Here is a 15701-nt window from a genome sequence, read left to right on the forward strand (position 1 = left end):
TGGCTCCGTGCATGGACGAAAAAAGAAGGAATATTCCCGTTGCCACTCTTCCGGTTTACATTGGACATCTTTCTGGTCTATTTTCGAGAATCTCTGGGATTGGGAGGCCCTGTACATGTGATTTCTTATATCCGTCTTGGTGGGATAAAATCGCCTGTTATGTCTGGAGGAGTCCGGCCTGCAAACATTTGAGACTTGACAAAGAGCTGTAAATGCCTCGCCATCTCGCCAACTGATCGTACTCCTTCCCCGACAAGCTCATATATGCGCTCTATAATGCTGTCGTCAACCTTTTGCATGAGTCCACTACCCTGAAAAAAGCCAGAAAAAAAGCAGAGTTCCAGTAATAAATCATCTAGTCATACTAGTCATAAAGAAGTAAGTACAAGTAGGTGACAGTTGTAGGCTTCATGATTGAAAAACCAGTTAAAACAAGAGTGATTTCATTGACCGTCAGCACTGATTTAAAGCCCTATGTACGCCTTCACGGAGACCACCAAATAAACTAGATTTATGAGTTCCCGGAGTTACCCTTCCAACAACACGGCAGGTGTATTGGTCTCATGATATTATTTTTTCCTTATGCCGTGTCTTTGTCAGGTTGTAGATGAGACTTTTATAGTTCCTGATTAAGTTGAATGCTAAGAGGCCAACATGTATATCAGAAGATAATAAATTACTTTCTCAGATTTGCAACAGGTCACGATTTGTGTTTACGGAAAACAGTGAACTGTCTTTAGCGCTAACATGCTGTAACTGAATAGTTTACCTTGCCAATGGTATGGTTCTCGTGTTCATCAGCCTTTGGTAGAGATTCACATATACGATGATCTTGATCTAGAAGTCCTACATCATTCTCTAGATCCCTCCTCGAGCACCCTGATGCATCACGTCGGTTGCGTTTAGTGTCGATTGTAATCTATAACTGAATGAATAACGGAAACAATGACTAGATGAATACACGAGGAATAAATAAACAGCATAGCTTCCTGCTAAATTGGGATGAATAAAAGTTGTTCATCGAGACAACGAAAGTGCGGCAATGAAAGTAAGTCTTTCGAGTTTTGACTTTTCCGAGTCATGCTCTCCTAGCGCCGCTTTGAAGTCTTCCCCCAGATCAAAAGCCACTCATCTGTACTGTCAGCGGGTGTTAAGTACAAATGGTAACGTTGAGGTGACGAAGAAATGTGGGTAGTCCGTTAAAGTGTGCACCGCCCCACCCCGCCCAACGCACCGGGCCGGCTGCGCACTGAAACATCTATACGGTAAACGGTAAACCCGGCGTTACAGTTAAACAGGACCAACCTTGTAGTTCGGAAATTTGATTATTTCCCTAAGGATTATACTCGCTGAACAGTTAAACTTGACAGTAATCTGCAAAATTTGTCGTTTTTTTTTTGTTTTTTTTTTTTGTTTTTCCGCGATGACTGCTGTAGCTATGGTCGGCTGCCCGTTTTTTCTGCAAAATTGATGGTTATGATTCAGGCAGTTAGATAAATATGATTAACATCTAGCTAAATAGATATATTTGTAACCCGACCGAGGGTGGAGATGTTGAACGAGACGAAGTAGAGGTCCATAAAGGAACAACAACAACAAAACGACTGGGGAACACCGAGGCCTGGTCAGAACAAAATATCTTACTCTTCTTACTAATTTGAGGGACATAAATAATTCAGATTACACGCGAGTAACTACTACTTTCACAAGTGACTTTCTGATGAAATCAGCCTCTATGAAGGTATCTTGCTTGCTTTGTTAACAAACCTAAACTAAACCAAAAGAAATGCGGAAATAATATGAAATAATGGGGAAAATACTCAGATGTCGTAACGAGTAACAACGCTAAAGAAAACGGTTTTGGAAGGCATTAGGACCGGCAGTAGATCGTAGTGGTTTTTGGGTCACACTGATGTTAGAGTAAAACTATGTGCTGATTATATCAATTTTGTGGTATCCAACAGTTAATTTCTAATTTTGATGATACCAGATACCTTCTTGAGGTGGATGCAAAACAGTTTCTAGATGTAACTACGTATAGTGCTGTATTGGGGTTTATAGTACTCTACAGGGGTGTATAGTGCTATATAAGGGTGTCTAGTGCCATATAGGGTCTCTGGTGCTATATAGGAGTGTCTAGTGCTGTATAGAGGTTGTAGTGCTGTATAAGGGTGTATAGTGCTGTATAGAGTTGTATAGTGCTGTATGGGGGTGTATAGTGCTGTATAGAGATGTATAGAGCTGTATAGTAATGCATAGGGCTGTATAGGAATGTATAGTGCGATGTAGGGGTGTATAGTGCTGTAGAGGGGTGTTTAGTGCTGTATAAGGGTGTCTAGTGCTGTAAAGGGGTGCATTCAAATGTATAGTGGTGTATATGGATGTATAATGCTGTATAGAAATGTATAGTGCTGTATAGGGGTGGGTAATGCTGTAGAGGGGTGTATAGTGTTGTAGAGAGATGTATATTGCTGTATAGCGGTGTATTGTGCTGTATAGGGGTGTATGGTGCTGTGTAGAGGTGTATAGTACTGTATAGGGATGTATAGTGCTGTATAGGGGTGTATAGTATTCTATAGAGGTGTACAGTGCTGTATGGGGGTGTATAGTGCTTTATAGGGATGTACAGTGCTGTATAGTAATGAATAGTGCTGTATAGGAATGTATAGGGATCCATGCACTGCAGGAAAGATTCTCCCAGAAAGTGAGCACACGTCCATCTCTTCTAACATTTATACTTCCAGGAATATTTACGATCAAAAAGGTGTATTCTTATTAACAATGTTTTTGAAATACACAAGCAAGTAAAAACTTGCCTCTTAGATTTAAAAAACAAAATGAAAAAGAAAATACTAACAATGGAAAATTAGTGCCTCAAAAAAAGTTCTCAGCAGTTAGATTTTGATGGATCGTTATAGCTTGAAGAAAAAAAAAAATGCCCAATCATTGGTGAATAAGTTGTTATCATTTTCGTGTTACAATAGGTTAACGTGGCAACAGTACGACCTGCTAAAAACGCCCTTATTAACTTTTGGCAAAGTTTTCTAAAAAAGAAAAATCCATACATAGAGTTCGGAGTCACCTTAAACTTTTGAAAATTGAAGGTAGCTCGGAACTCTACAAACAATTATAAAAAAACGCTAACGTGTCTCTTGGATAAATTCAGTAGGTGGTCAAATCGAGTAATCGTATAAATGGGAGTAGAATTAAGATTTATGTGCGTCTCGCAGTCTCGATTTTTCTAGGAAGCCGTCTCGGAGTCTCGATTTTTCGCAAGGCTAAGGGTCTCGAAGTGCCAATTCGTTCATTTATCTGTTTTCATAAATGACGTCTTCTCTTCACTTGATATGGAATTCCAATGGAGCAACTTAGAAATTTTTCCGAGAAAAAGTTAATCCTAACTTCTCCTAATTGCCTTAATACCACAAAAAGGTGAAAAATCTACCGCAACGTCCGTTTTAGCGCCAGAAAAACAGTCACTTTTCTCTAGGATATCATAACGTAATGTGTTATAATCGAATTCGCAGTTCCAGTCAGTTCCGAGAAGCTGACTTAAGCCTGTACAAGCTCGTTCAAACTCTCAACTAAATCTGGGGCTCGAATTTTAAGAGTCTGAACGTCTCGCGCTCGCACTCAAAACACTTTGAAGTCTCGGTCTCGCAAAGAAAAACGCTTCTCGCCCTCTCGCAAAGTCTCGCATTTACCATTCGCCACCCCTCGACATGTTTGCGCAAACTCTTAACGTTATCCGCCCCAAATAACAGAAAGCCAAGTATTGATCTGCTTACGGACACTTTAAAGGACCTTAGTCAGCCTCCGCCAATTTCGATGCCACCGAAATTATTGATATTGCATGGTGAGGCGAAATCGTATTGCCTTTCTGTAAGTCGTGTTCCTGAAAGTATGTTTAATGATTAGTTTAGTAGTTTCACAGCGATTTCCTTCGTCTCGACATGTTCCGAATAATTAACAATTAGACCCGTAGCCCGCAAGGGCTACGGGTCAATAGCCCATGAGGCGAAGCCGAATGGGCTATTGACCCGTGGCCCTTGTGGGCGAAGGGTCTAATTGTTTTAGTATCACCCAACTAGTCGGACAGAAAAGGTAATAATAAAGTTAGCAAATGTAAGTTGAAGAAATATTTATTTGGGAATAAAACGAAAGAAAGCGTCACGCTTGATGGCGCCAACTTCGCTACTCGATGACTATCACTAATAGTCCCCTAGTAGCGTAGCCAATCAAAATGCAGGATTTGCATTAGTCCACTAGTTGGGTGATACTAACATATAATAGCCAAACTCTCGCAGGTAAACAAAACAGAGGTGTGGTTGACTAGGGCCCTTTAAGGCCCAATTTCTCAGTTTAGAGAAGGGACTTCATTACGATGATGATGATGTTCTACTGTAATGAAAGATATGTTTCTGTCGGTGATCTCCTTGGATACTATTGAATAACATGCTTCGTGTAATTCTCGAGCAAGAGATCATAGTGAGCCCACGCTTTCGTACTTCTAATTACAGACTTAAGCTGCATGGTCGGGGGGGGGGGGGAACTCACGTATGAAAAGCATGGAGGTGCTCGTCGTACCTTTTAGGGGCTAAAAAGCGGTTTTGTTATCTCAAAAGGTGAACACCGGGCAACCTCGTTCCCAGGGTCTCTCCAGGGGGCTGTAAGATGAGAGACCCTGGGAACGAGGTTGAACACCGGGAGCCTTTGCGGTGCCTTTTAAGCCTGGTTTCCACTAGCGACGCAAGCACAAGCGTAAACACAATAATTATTATTTCACCGGAAAACTCACTTGACGCGGGCATAAACACAAGCACAAGAACAAGGATCAAAATAGTTCCTTTTTCTTGTACTTGTGCTCATGCTTGCGTTTACGCTGCAACAAGTGAAAACTACCGCTCGGGCGTAACACTTTACTACGAGTAGTCCCTCTTTCGCTTAGTCCGTCGTGCGTGGCGCAAAAGCAAACCGCGATAAAAAAATGGCCGCGCGAAATCCTGGGGGCGAGGAGCGTGTGCTCCTCGCCCCCAGGATTTCGCGCGGCCATTTTTTCGCGGTTCCCGCCTTTCGCGTCACGCACGACGGACTAAGCGAAAGAGGGACTACTCGTAGTCTAGCAAAACACAAGCACAAGGATATTGGTTCGTTTTTGAATTTTTATTTAGCGATTCCGTATTTAGGTAACACCATCTATATGGAAATACCAATAAATTGTTGTTGTTGTTTGGGTTGTTTGGATATTTACCACACGTGGTTATGCTTGGCCAATGAAAAACACTGGATCCAGATTACCTCGCGCCTAAACAGTTTTCCAAAATGGCGGAAGGTTCGGTTGTTTTTGCTTGTGCTTGTGATCGTGTCGAATTTCGTTTCCACTTGGATCATGTCTATTATTAGCGTTTGTGCTTTCGCTTGTGCTTGCGTCGCTAATGAAAACCAGGCTTTAGGGTAGTGAGCCGAAAAAGAGATGACAGAAGCTAATGTATTTTTTTTTGTTTCAGAATTGGCACCTCTTAGGGGTGAAAAGTAATTTCAAGCCACACCCACAAAACAGGGTCTCGGTACCTCCAAGAGAATAATAATCTCTTGGTATCCGACGAGGACCCCGTCCTTTTTATATGGGAGTCGCCCCCAGGCCTCCATGAAGTTGTGGAGATTCTGGAAGAGAAGTGTTGAGAGAAGTGTTGAGAAGCTAAATTTCAGTTATTTAATTGTTAGTTTTCATAAGTATGGTGTCGATCCTTGTGATCATTCACGGTTGTCCATAACTCAAGGTTAGCCCACACGTAGCTTGTCTAGGCTATTAGTGTCCTCGCTCGATTTGTCTAGGTGGTTTAGCCCCATCAGTGGTCATTTTTGTCTTGGCCTCCTGACCTTACCAAAGCCCTCCACTAAAATCCTGTTTAAGCGTCAGTTTCGAAAGTTGTATCAAAATATTCGGATTATTGTTCTGAAAAAAAGAAAGAAAAACAAAAACAAAAAAACAAAGGCAAAACAAAACAACAAGATGTTTAAGCTGTAGTCTATAAGTGGGAGCTCTGACTGTATTACATTTTTCTTTTTCTTAAATAAAACTTTTAGAGTATTTGAAAATATATCTGATGTGAAAAGGTGCTAGTCAACATGACTGACACGAAATTAATGATTACAAGTTGTTCGTATAGACGAGACCTGTAATCTAAATAAGTGGTCAGAAAAAAAAAGAAAAGGTGGGGGCGCAAATCACTGATATCTACTTAACTAGGCGTCGGCGTTAACGTTCTTGATTGGTTAAGGTGGTCGTGAAAAGCGTGCATTCCTCGATGTTTTGCGTCATGATTTCTGTGACAACATCCAAAACGGCGACCTCACTATTGCTCTGCGCGACTGCTTGTAAGTGCTCAACGTTTTACTGAAGGTAAGTCGACGTACGACGTACCTGAAGAAGATGGTTTGGCCAGCCGAAATATAGTACACCTTCAAAAAATCATTATACTTTGTGTCAGTTTCTGCTTCTGTAGTCTTAATTTTATATGTGAAGCCGATTAGATCACTATTGATCCAACGTACACCAGCAGGATCATCGTTCCGGTTGCTTGCTTAAACATTCTACAAACATTACTTTGTCAAGTTCGTTTCTCTGCGCTTGGACAAAACGCCCGGTACCTGTATAGACCTGTATAGTAATTCTTGGTTCTAGCTAAAATAGCGACACAAATACGTTTTTTCTGACCCATTCTCTTACACCGCGGCTTCAGCCTCCAAAAATTTGCGCGCGCTGTGCGTGAGAAAATCGCGGGGAATTTTCACGTCAGTTTACATGAAGCCTGAACAGCACAGTCGTGTTGTTCGAGGTGTGACATAAACTCAGCTTCTTTCAGATGTGTTTTTAAAACAGCCAGCGCTCAGGTGAGTGGCGACTTTCACTTTTTTCCCTAATTTGAGTGCTTGATACGACGAAATTTTCGTCCTTTGTTATGTCTGGGATGTGTGTTCGCTCGAGCAGCACTTGATTTCCCGTGACGAGCTTTCACTACTGTTAGGCAGCTCGCATTCCCTGGCATTCCCTGCATTCCTTAAGTTTAGCTTCCAGCTTTCAGACTTGTCATTGCACTCATTTTCCTGACTTAATGTGGTGCTGAATAATTGCAACTGCGTCGTTTTAACGGCGAACCAAAACAAGGGGATTTCACGAAGTGTCTCGCGATATGTAAAGTAAGCAGTGTTTACTCCCTGCTGATTGATAAGGTGTTGTTAATACTTCTGCTCGTCAAAGATCAATGGTTGTATTATTCCCTTCATTTTCATGTTTTCACGTTATAACCTCAGATAACAAACAGTTGTAGCAGTTGTAGAGGAAATGTTATCTTATATCTGATGAGACGTAGCAGAACACACGCACATGTTTCGAAACCTACAAAAATTAGCTGCCATAACTTGTCGAATAAGTCCCCCAAAAATACATCCCGTAAAACCTGAAGTCGCTCAGTTTAGAAACTGCATGGTCCTAAGCAGTCAAAACAAAAACAACCTTGAATCACCTTACTCAGAAGTTGAATATATGGCTTAATGGTAAACAGTGGCCTCTCCAAGCTATAACATTACCTTATTACACCAAGTGTTAAAGTAGAAATCAGTGACGGCTACCAAAAAGCAAACTTCATTTCACAAAAGATCAAAATGCTATGGCATCTTCCTCATAACTGGCCAGAACAACCGCCTGTTTATTTCACCTGGGTTTTATGTTTGATGGAAAACTAATTTTTAAATACAATACAATGTGAGGAAAAATACATTACAACATAGCGAGAGACAGGGTCCGAAATTGCGCTTTCCTGGTCGCCAATGCGACTAAAAATTTTGCTCTGGTGACCAGAATTTCACAAGTGGTCGCCAGCGGGCGATTAACTATTTCATGCCACAACAATATTATTATTATACATTAACTTTGATTATCAGCCAAATCGATTAAAATAAAATTCAAAGCCGCCCGCTAACAGGGCACTTACTTTTTACCTTCCCGCTGCTTTTAAAGCATGAAACCGATGTTCCTCATTATAAATCTACCAAAATGTTTCACAGCTACGATCAGTGCGAAGCTTTGCTGCCATGTTTTTTCAGCGGTTTCCCATAACATACGTATTGCAGGCACAAGAGGCCACATGCGTTATTTCGCCATAAATATTTATTCAGGCAATTTGGTGTCCAAAGATGTTCTGAAATCTTTCTGTAATTTGTTACAAGGTGGAGACGGAACATCCATGAAGAAATTAGTAGAAGATTTAGATATTCTCTGGGCGTCAAAAGGTGGAAATGTAGATCTGTCAAAGTAGTAAAAAGATGATTTGTGCACTGGTTTGATCCCTGATTACATCAACTGCAAATATTTTGCTGGCAAGCCCATGGTGCCTGTAAATTTTGGTTTCTGTTTTGCTGCGAAGGAAAAATTTTATTGACACTTTTTGGCGACCACATTTTTCCATATGGCAACTGAAAAAAAATTTCAGTCACCAGTTGGTATCTGCCTGAAAAAGTTAATTTCAGACCCTGAGAGAGAGAAGAGAGAGAAGAGAGAAGCATATGTCCTGACTGGCTAATATGTCTGATCCATTTTTGCTGTGGGTTGCACGTTGATGCCTGTTTGTTAATTTGTACCTGTTTCAGCAATTTTTTTTCGTTGATGTTGCCACTTTTAAAACATAATTCTTATTTTTTTCTTTTAAAGTATGGAAAAATCTAATAATTCCCTTAGAGATGAGGGAGATAATTCCTGTGAGCTACTAAATTTTGATGTCAAATTTTTTGCCACACCTCCAGCTAAGAAATTTGCTAATTTAAGGGAGCAGGAGACGAATCAGCTGGTTGAACAAAGGCACTCGGAGCAGATCAGAAAAACAGCAAACTCGTAATGCATAGTGGCAATTAAGGAGAGAATTTTTCAGTGATTTGGTGACAATAAATTTCAGCACAAGCTTTCACTGTAAAACTTTTGTGGCGTTGAAAGCTATTTAAATGCTTCGGCTAGTAAAACTTGTGTGTAATAATGTGAGAGTTGTAACATATTTTTGTTTTAAGATAAGTCTTACATATGAAATCCTGCTGTTCCAAAGTCATTAAAGATAATAGTTTTACTGAGCTTTGATAAAGGAAGTTTTATCAAAATATTGGTAGCCTCCAAGGAATTATTTCAGTTTGCTGGTTTGAGTGTTGCTCGATCATGAATTGAACTCTATTACAGCCCCTCGAAGGAACGACTGCATCATGCACAAATATAATCTTACATTCATAACATTTTCCTTCAAGCCTCAGTTTTCTGTTCATTTAAGCTAATTTTACCACATACCAAAAGTAGCAGAGATTGTTTTTAAAGCCATTCATGTGTTCAGGTTCAGCCTTAGAAGCGCAACTTATTAAATGAAAACTAAGTGGAAAGGAAAACATAACCCATAAACCTGCTATTGAAGAAGAGCATTGCAAACAGCTCAAAGCCAGGGGTGTTTGTTTGCTTTCTTTCTCACACTCGCTTTAAAGATATGCCTGGTTCCATATTGTTCTTTTTTTTTCTATGAAGAGTTTGTGAAGGACAGAGAGCTCAACCACGAAAAGCTTCAACCAAGCACTATTGAAAATGTGTAGTTTGTATTCAATTCTTCAGAAACCAATCCAGTCTCAATGTTATAACTTAAAGAATTAAAGAATTGAGCATAGATGCACTTGGGAGGTTTGCTAAGCACTTGAGAAGCTAGAGTAACACTCAGCCACATGTATTACCTTGTGTGACTCTTACACTTCTTTTGTGCTTAGCAACCTCACAGGTGCATCCATTACTTGATAGTTGCATGCTGCATGTTTACCATTTCTCAAAGACAAACAGAGTAGAAGGTCCTGGTTTTTCCAATATAGGGGTCTTCGTTTTTGAGTTTAGGGTCTTCAGTCTTTGATCTTTGTTTTCAGGCTCTTCAAAACAGACAGACACTCAAGAAATCACTTTTGATGTCCTGTGTTTCTCCTAGCAGTGGCTGGGACACCAAATTGGTGCCTGTTTGCTGAAACTGCTTCAAAACAGCCTGAGAGTTGCATGCAAAACAACAATGAAAGCAACATGGAAAGAAGGTGAGTCAATTTATTCACAGAACATAACACTTTCTACTCTTTCAAACAAAGCCATTGAGTTCCCATGTAAACGATACCTTGTGTCACAAGCTTGGGCCTTCCGTGCTTTATGGAAAATATCTGAGTAAAGACTGCATGTAAATTGAAACCTGTAATAATTATTCAGAGCAGTTATTCCTGAGCTGGAAAGCATGGAGAAATATAAAGTGTTCAAATGTTTTTGTAGTCATGTGAATTTTGTCTTCTGCCAGAAACTTTGTATATAGTTAATGCATACCAAGCTTGAGTTAATGTGACATGGAAACTGTACATAAAGTTTTCGTCTTTGTACATGGAGAAAGCACAAAAGTCACTGGCAATCAAAGAAGATATTAGCTGGGGTCACACTAAACATTTTCGCTGGGGAAAAATAATTTACCCAGGGAGAATTTACCTGAGCTCATGGGATATAAATTTATCTTGGGTTTAGTCTTGTTTCACTTCTATGGATCACTTTATAGTGACAAGCAAGTCAGTCAAGAGTGATTTTCTGTCAGATCAGTAGTGTGCTTGTCATGCACAAATTGAAAAATCATGGGTTTGCTCAAATCTTGTAAGAATATCTCAGTACACAATAACCAGATCTGCTCAAGACTTTCCACAATTGTTACACATGTTAAAGATGGTTTGGGCTAAACAGAGGTAAAATAAAGTATCTTTGAAAAAATAGAATCAGATCTGCATTGCAAAGTCCATGACAAAACAGGGTGCTGTGAGTAACAAGCTAACTTTAGCTTCATTTATAGCCGAAACTCTTAACAGATGACAGAAATGGTTCCTTTTTAAGAAAAGTGGCAAATAATTGGTTTGTTTGCTTTGCAAATCATTTAAGCCCTCAATAATCATCAATCAATCAGTGGTTTCAATCTAACTGTGATAATGTAAAAGATGTTTTTATTCATGAATAATTCATTCTGAGAGGGTGGCAAAGTGGTAAGGTCTCAGCCATGTAACCAGGAGTTGGTTTGAAGGTCGGCAGTACAAATCCTGCTGTGGTAGCTTTTTTTTCCTGAGCTACTAAAGTATGGTTTGCGTTTATAATAGAAAAGAAAAATGCTTGGGCAATAAATGTGATGTAATTATATAAAATAATAAAACAATATAATAGAAATTTGAAATAATTCAGGAGTAATAACACTTCTTAAGTGCAAAACCCTCACACACGAAAGATGTTAGAGCAAAATATTCCATATAAATAGCACTAGACGTGCACTGTCAGCAACATGAATGTGCAAGGAGAATTTGCTATTAGAAAACTAATGGGAATGGATTATCATTCACAAATATTTCATCTTTGTTCCCTGTACAGTTACAAATTAGAGAGTTTCTATTTACAGGCCAAAACTGGTCTGGGTTAAAACAGAATTGCTCAGTGGTAATTTGATACTCTTATGACACAGTAAACATCTCCAATTTGCATATTCCAAAAATCATCTTTTTCATGAATGTTGTCAATTTTTCCGCTTAAATTTTGCCACATTGTCTTTCTGCCACTTTGTTTTGATTTGAATTTTCCATCATGTACTTTATTTTAATGGCGACTTTTTGGTGTAAGTATAGAAGAGCTGCTAGCCCAAGCAAACCAGAAAATGTACATTTGTACAAGCCGTTGACAACTTTTCCTATTAATAATATGTTAGTTTCTCAATTAGTTTCTTGAACTAAACACTTCTGGACTAAACCATGTTTATTAAGATACTTATTCCATTATTTACGGAAATATAATTTCTCACATTATAATGGCTCTACCTGTGATTAAAAAATGGTACAGGCCATACAGGCCATTCAAAATAGTCGGGAATTCTGTGTAGTTACTGGAGAATTCTCCAATCTCTGATGCCTAATGAACACCCTGCCTTGTGTTACAAATACTGTTATACAATATGTATCCTTTTATTAGTTACTAATGACTAATAAGTTATTATCCCTAGAAACAACACACATCCTTTTGTCTTGACAACAACCAAACATATTAAATGTCACATCCAGTCCTTTTGTTTACATCGAGTTACATTTATTTACATGTACTCTTCTTTGAAAGGTCTTTATTAAAAGACCAGACACGGCGGTGACTTTATAATCAGTAGAAGAAAGGCACATACCAAGATTTTACTGGTTTGGTAGCGCAGGAATTTGCCATACAGAAAAACAGGCGCAAAGCATGAGTGAAAACCAGGGCAAAACTTAGAGCACTAATTTTTTCAAAAACTGCAGATTCTGAAAGGACGGCCATTGGTTTATACCTGGCTTAATAGTATCCAAGCAGTGCACGCAATGCATTGTGGTGAAAAAGAGCATAAAATGCAATGCATTAAAAAGCAATGCATTGTGATAAAAAAAGTATAATAGAGGCAATGTATCGTGGTTAAACTCATCACAAATAGATGAGCTTGGGAACTGGTGCCTTAAAAGGTTAGCAAGGTGCCAAAGCCATAAGCCGCTAGGAGGTATCCATGGCAACCCTGGAAAGCAGGAACCACCCAATGAGCGTCTGCTAACCAGCACCGTCACACTGAAAGAAATTCAGTGGAATCTACTTACCTGGAGAATACTTACCCTGACCAAGAACAAAACGGGAGGGAGGAGAGGGTGCAAGAATCTGCAATGATTCACAAGCAAAGCAGTGCAACTGATCCGCAACAATCAGCAGAATACACTACAACAATTATGCAATGAACCATAAACCCCTGCAAAACCCCTGATGGCCACCCCACAGGTCACGTACTCCCAAACGCAGAAACCGCTGGCTGCATAAGCTCATATTTAACTTGCCTAAATGATATTACCTGGATGGGCACGCTAGCTGGCTGCATTAGCTTGAGTTTAACCTTGCCTAAATGATATTTAGCCACATTAAAAAAAGCCGCTAAATTTTTTCCCACTATAGATTAGAACTGCTGCCTTGGCTCAGTCACTCCAGGCTCCCTTGGCTGCGACAGAAAATAGATGTGTGCATCTCTCAACACAAACAAGGCATCAGGATAATTTATTGGTCCAAAGAGATAAACTTAACATAAGCTTGACCAACACGAAACCCACCTTCAACGGATCATACATCCATGGATTACACTTCACATTCTTGGAAGTACATGTAGTGGGATGAATGGAATGGAATTGGTCCATACCTTGATTAGAAACTAGTCCTAATTCCATGTTTTGTATGCTACTTTCTGTTACACTAGTCCAAAGATGAGTGACATGAACCCTTTCTCAACTCTACTTTCTTCATTGCTGAAAGTGGCAATAGAGCATGTGGACACCTCACTGGATTTGATTGACAATGTGCACAGACTTGCATTGGCATCTTGCAAATTGTTGTCACATGCTCCGTCATCTAAATTCAGTGCAGATTCCAGTGACACACGCCCACTGATGTCCCAGCAGGACTCTCACTCTGGAACTCCTCCTCAGTTTTTTTGTACCTTGTGATGCCATGCTACTCTCCTGTCCAGGCATAACCACTTATGCCCAATCTGGGCAAACATGGTTTCCAACCAGGAGGAATAGTGGTCTTCTGTCCCAAGATTCTGTGTGGGTGTTGTAGTCCAACAACCCATATGGCATTCTGTCTAAAAGCATTCTGGGACTTAAATCCTGAAAGGACTTTCCTAAGTCAGAGGATGTTGTGCTTTTTATTGGTAAACAAATGTCTCCATAGGATTAATGCTAGAAGTAAAAAAAAATCACTGTTCCCAAATCTACAGAACTCCATGCTATCATCTTCTAAAACACTAAGCTTGAAGATGTGGTACAGTAGTCTTCTCAGTCTTTGGGACACTGAGCTTTTGAAACACAACATAACTTCTGTACCATGTCTCCAATACTGGAAACTGGTTAACAAGCATTCTTGCTTGGTGAGCAGCTGAAGATTGGAGACAATGAGGCTCAGATATCTGGTTTTGTGGTAGATGTTTGAGGGGGTGCTCTTGTGACCGTCAAAACCAAAATCACATGAATTTTTTAGCTACTCAATTTCCATTGTCTCCTCAGCCTCTGTCAAAGAACTATACTGCCTTGACAGATGTTTGTTAACATGTGTACGACATGATGCTCCTGAAAAAAAATAATCACTTATGTCAACTAGGGAAGAAACTACTACTATACCTGAATATACAAAGAACTCAGCCATCGAATAATTCTATGTAATAGTTCACCATCAAATAGTTCTATATGATGCAATACAATACAATAATATTTATTGGGTTCCTTGAGAAGATCTTCTTACCTAATTTACAAAAATATTGCCTTTAAAAATTACAATTGGTTTAATGAAAGTATGAATTGACTCGGTAATAATTGCAAATAATTGGTTTAATTTCTATATTAATCAACAAAAGGATGAATACACTACCTGATTCATGATACAAATAGATCCAGAAACTCACTGAAATTTCGTACTTCCACTGCCATGTTGAAAATTTTACAACCACAACAAAATGAATGAGTGAATGGAATGAATTGAATGGATGGAATGAATGGAATGAATAAATGGAACAAAAGGCTGTGTTGTGGAGTTGGCATGCTTTGGCAGGGAAATTTTTGGCCATCTGGAAAATGAGCAGCTTGTAATGCAACAAATCTGCCACCTGGTGGCTGAGAAGGGCATGAAATGATGCTTTAGATGGCTTCTTCCTAGTTTTGGGTTCTTAAGCTTTGTAGAGAATGTCTGTATGCTAATGGTAACATACAATTACTTTTCTAGTCTTGGTCAAGTTGAGGTTGTGAATAGTTTGCTGAAAGGGACATCTCTGCTGCTGGTTTGCCTTGGAGTAGTCTGATAATGAGTAAGGGATACCCATACAGGGAAATTGGTTGGCTGAAATCAGGCTGACATACTTGCCTGAGTCCTGGATTACTGGCCTAAAGCTAAATGAATATATATCTATTGTGATATACTGGATAAATGTGTAGCCTGATTAGTTAACAGTTATATTACACAAACTGTAGCAAACAGGGTAACTAAAGCTGGAGTCACTTTGGCAAAGTAAAATGTGAATAGCTAATGTTTTCTTCTCACAGGTTCACTCTATACCTTGCCATATTTGTTTGGCGTGGGCACCTGGCAAAAGCTTTTACATAACATCATGGTTTCCCAAATGTGACATGACAATTTCAAATCTATGAAGACTTGATTGAGCATCAGTGCATTAACTGATGAGCATCTTTTATAGATACTATGTCATAGAACAGAATTTTTGATCTTGACATTGAGATTGGTTTCCTTCCATGTTTTTCCATCAAACCTGTTTTCCTCCCTTGATTACAAGGAGAAAAATAGGTCTTAACTTTGGCAAATTGAATTAATGACTCTTGAAGCCAGTAGAAGTCAAATATATGTCAATATGGACACCAATGTAGTGGTTGACGTACCATGCTAGCTGGTCTACTTCTTTCTCTTCCTTGGAGATCACTTGAGAAGTAGTAGCTACATGTTTCTTCAGCTTGGTGCTTGTTACATTTACAGGGTTTGAAAGAGGTTAATCACCCTGCATGACAAATTTGCTCAAGAAATACCATGCTCCCATGTACTCTATCGATTGTTGGGTCAGTTTGGCAGATACATT

General features: G+C 39.4%; 1 long non-coding RNA gene across 1 annotated transcript; it reads left to right on the forward strand.

Annotated features, from left to right (window-relative positions):
* Positions 1–6814: 6814 nt before the first annotated feature.
* Positions 6815–14609, forward strand: LOC149099425 (uncharacterized). Its single transcript, XR_016203655.1, has 2 exons — positions 6815–6894; positions 9940–14609. It is a non-coding gene; the product is annotated as an uncharacterized LOC149099425 (long non-coding RNA).
* The last annotated feature ends 1092 nt before the right edge of the window (positions 14610–15701 follow it).

This window comes from Orbicella faveolata, unplaced genomic scaffold (assembly GCF_042242905.1).
Source record: "Orbicella faveolata isolate gen_17 unplaced genomic scaffold, um_ofav_v1 contig_46, whole genome shotgun sequence".
NCBI lineage: Eukaryota > Metazoa > Cnidaria > Anthozoa > Scleractinia > Merulinidae > Orbicella > Orbicella faveolata.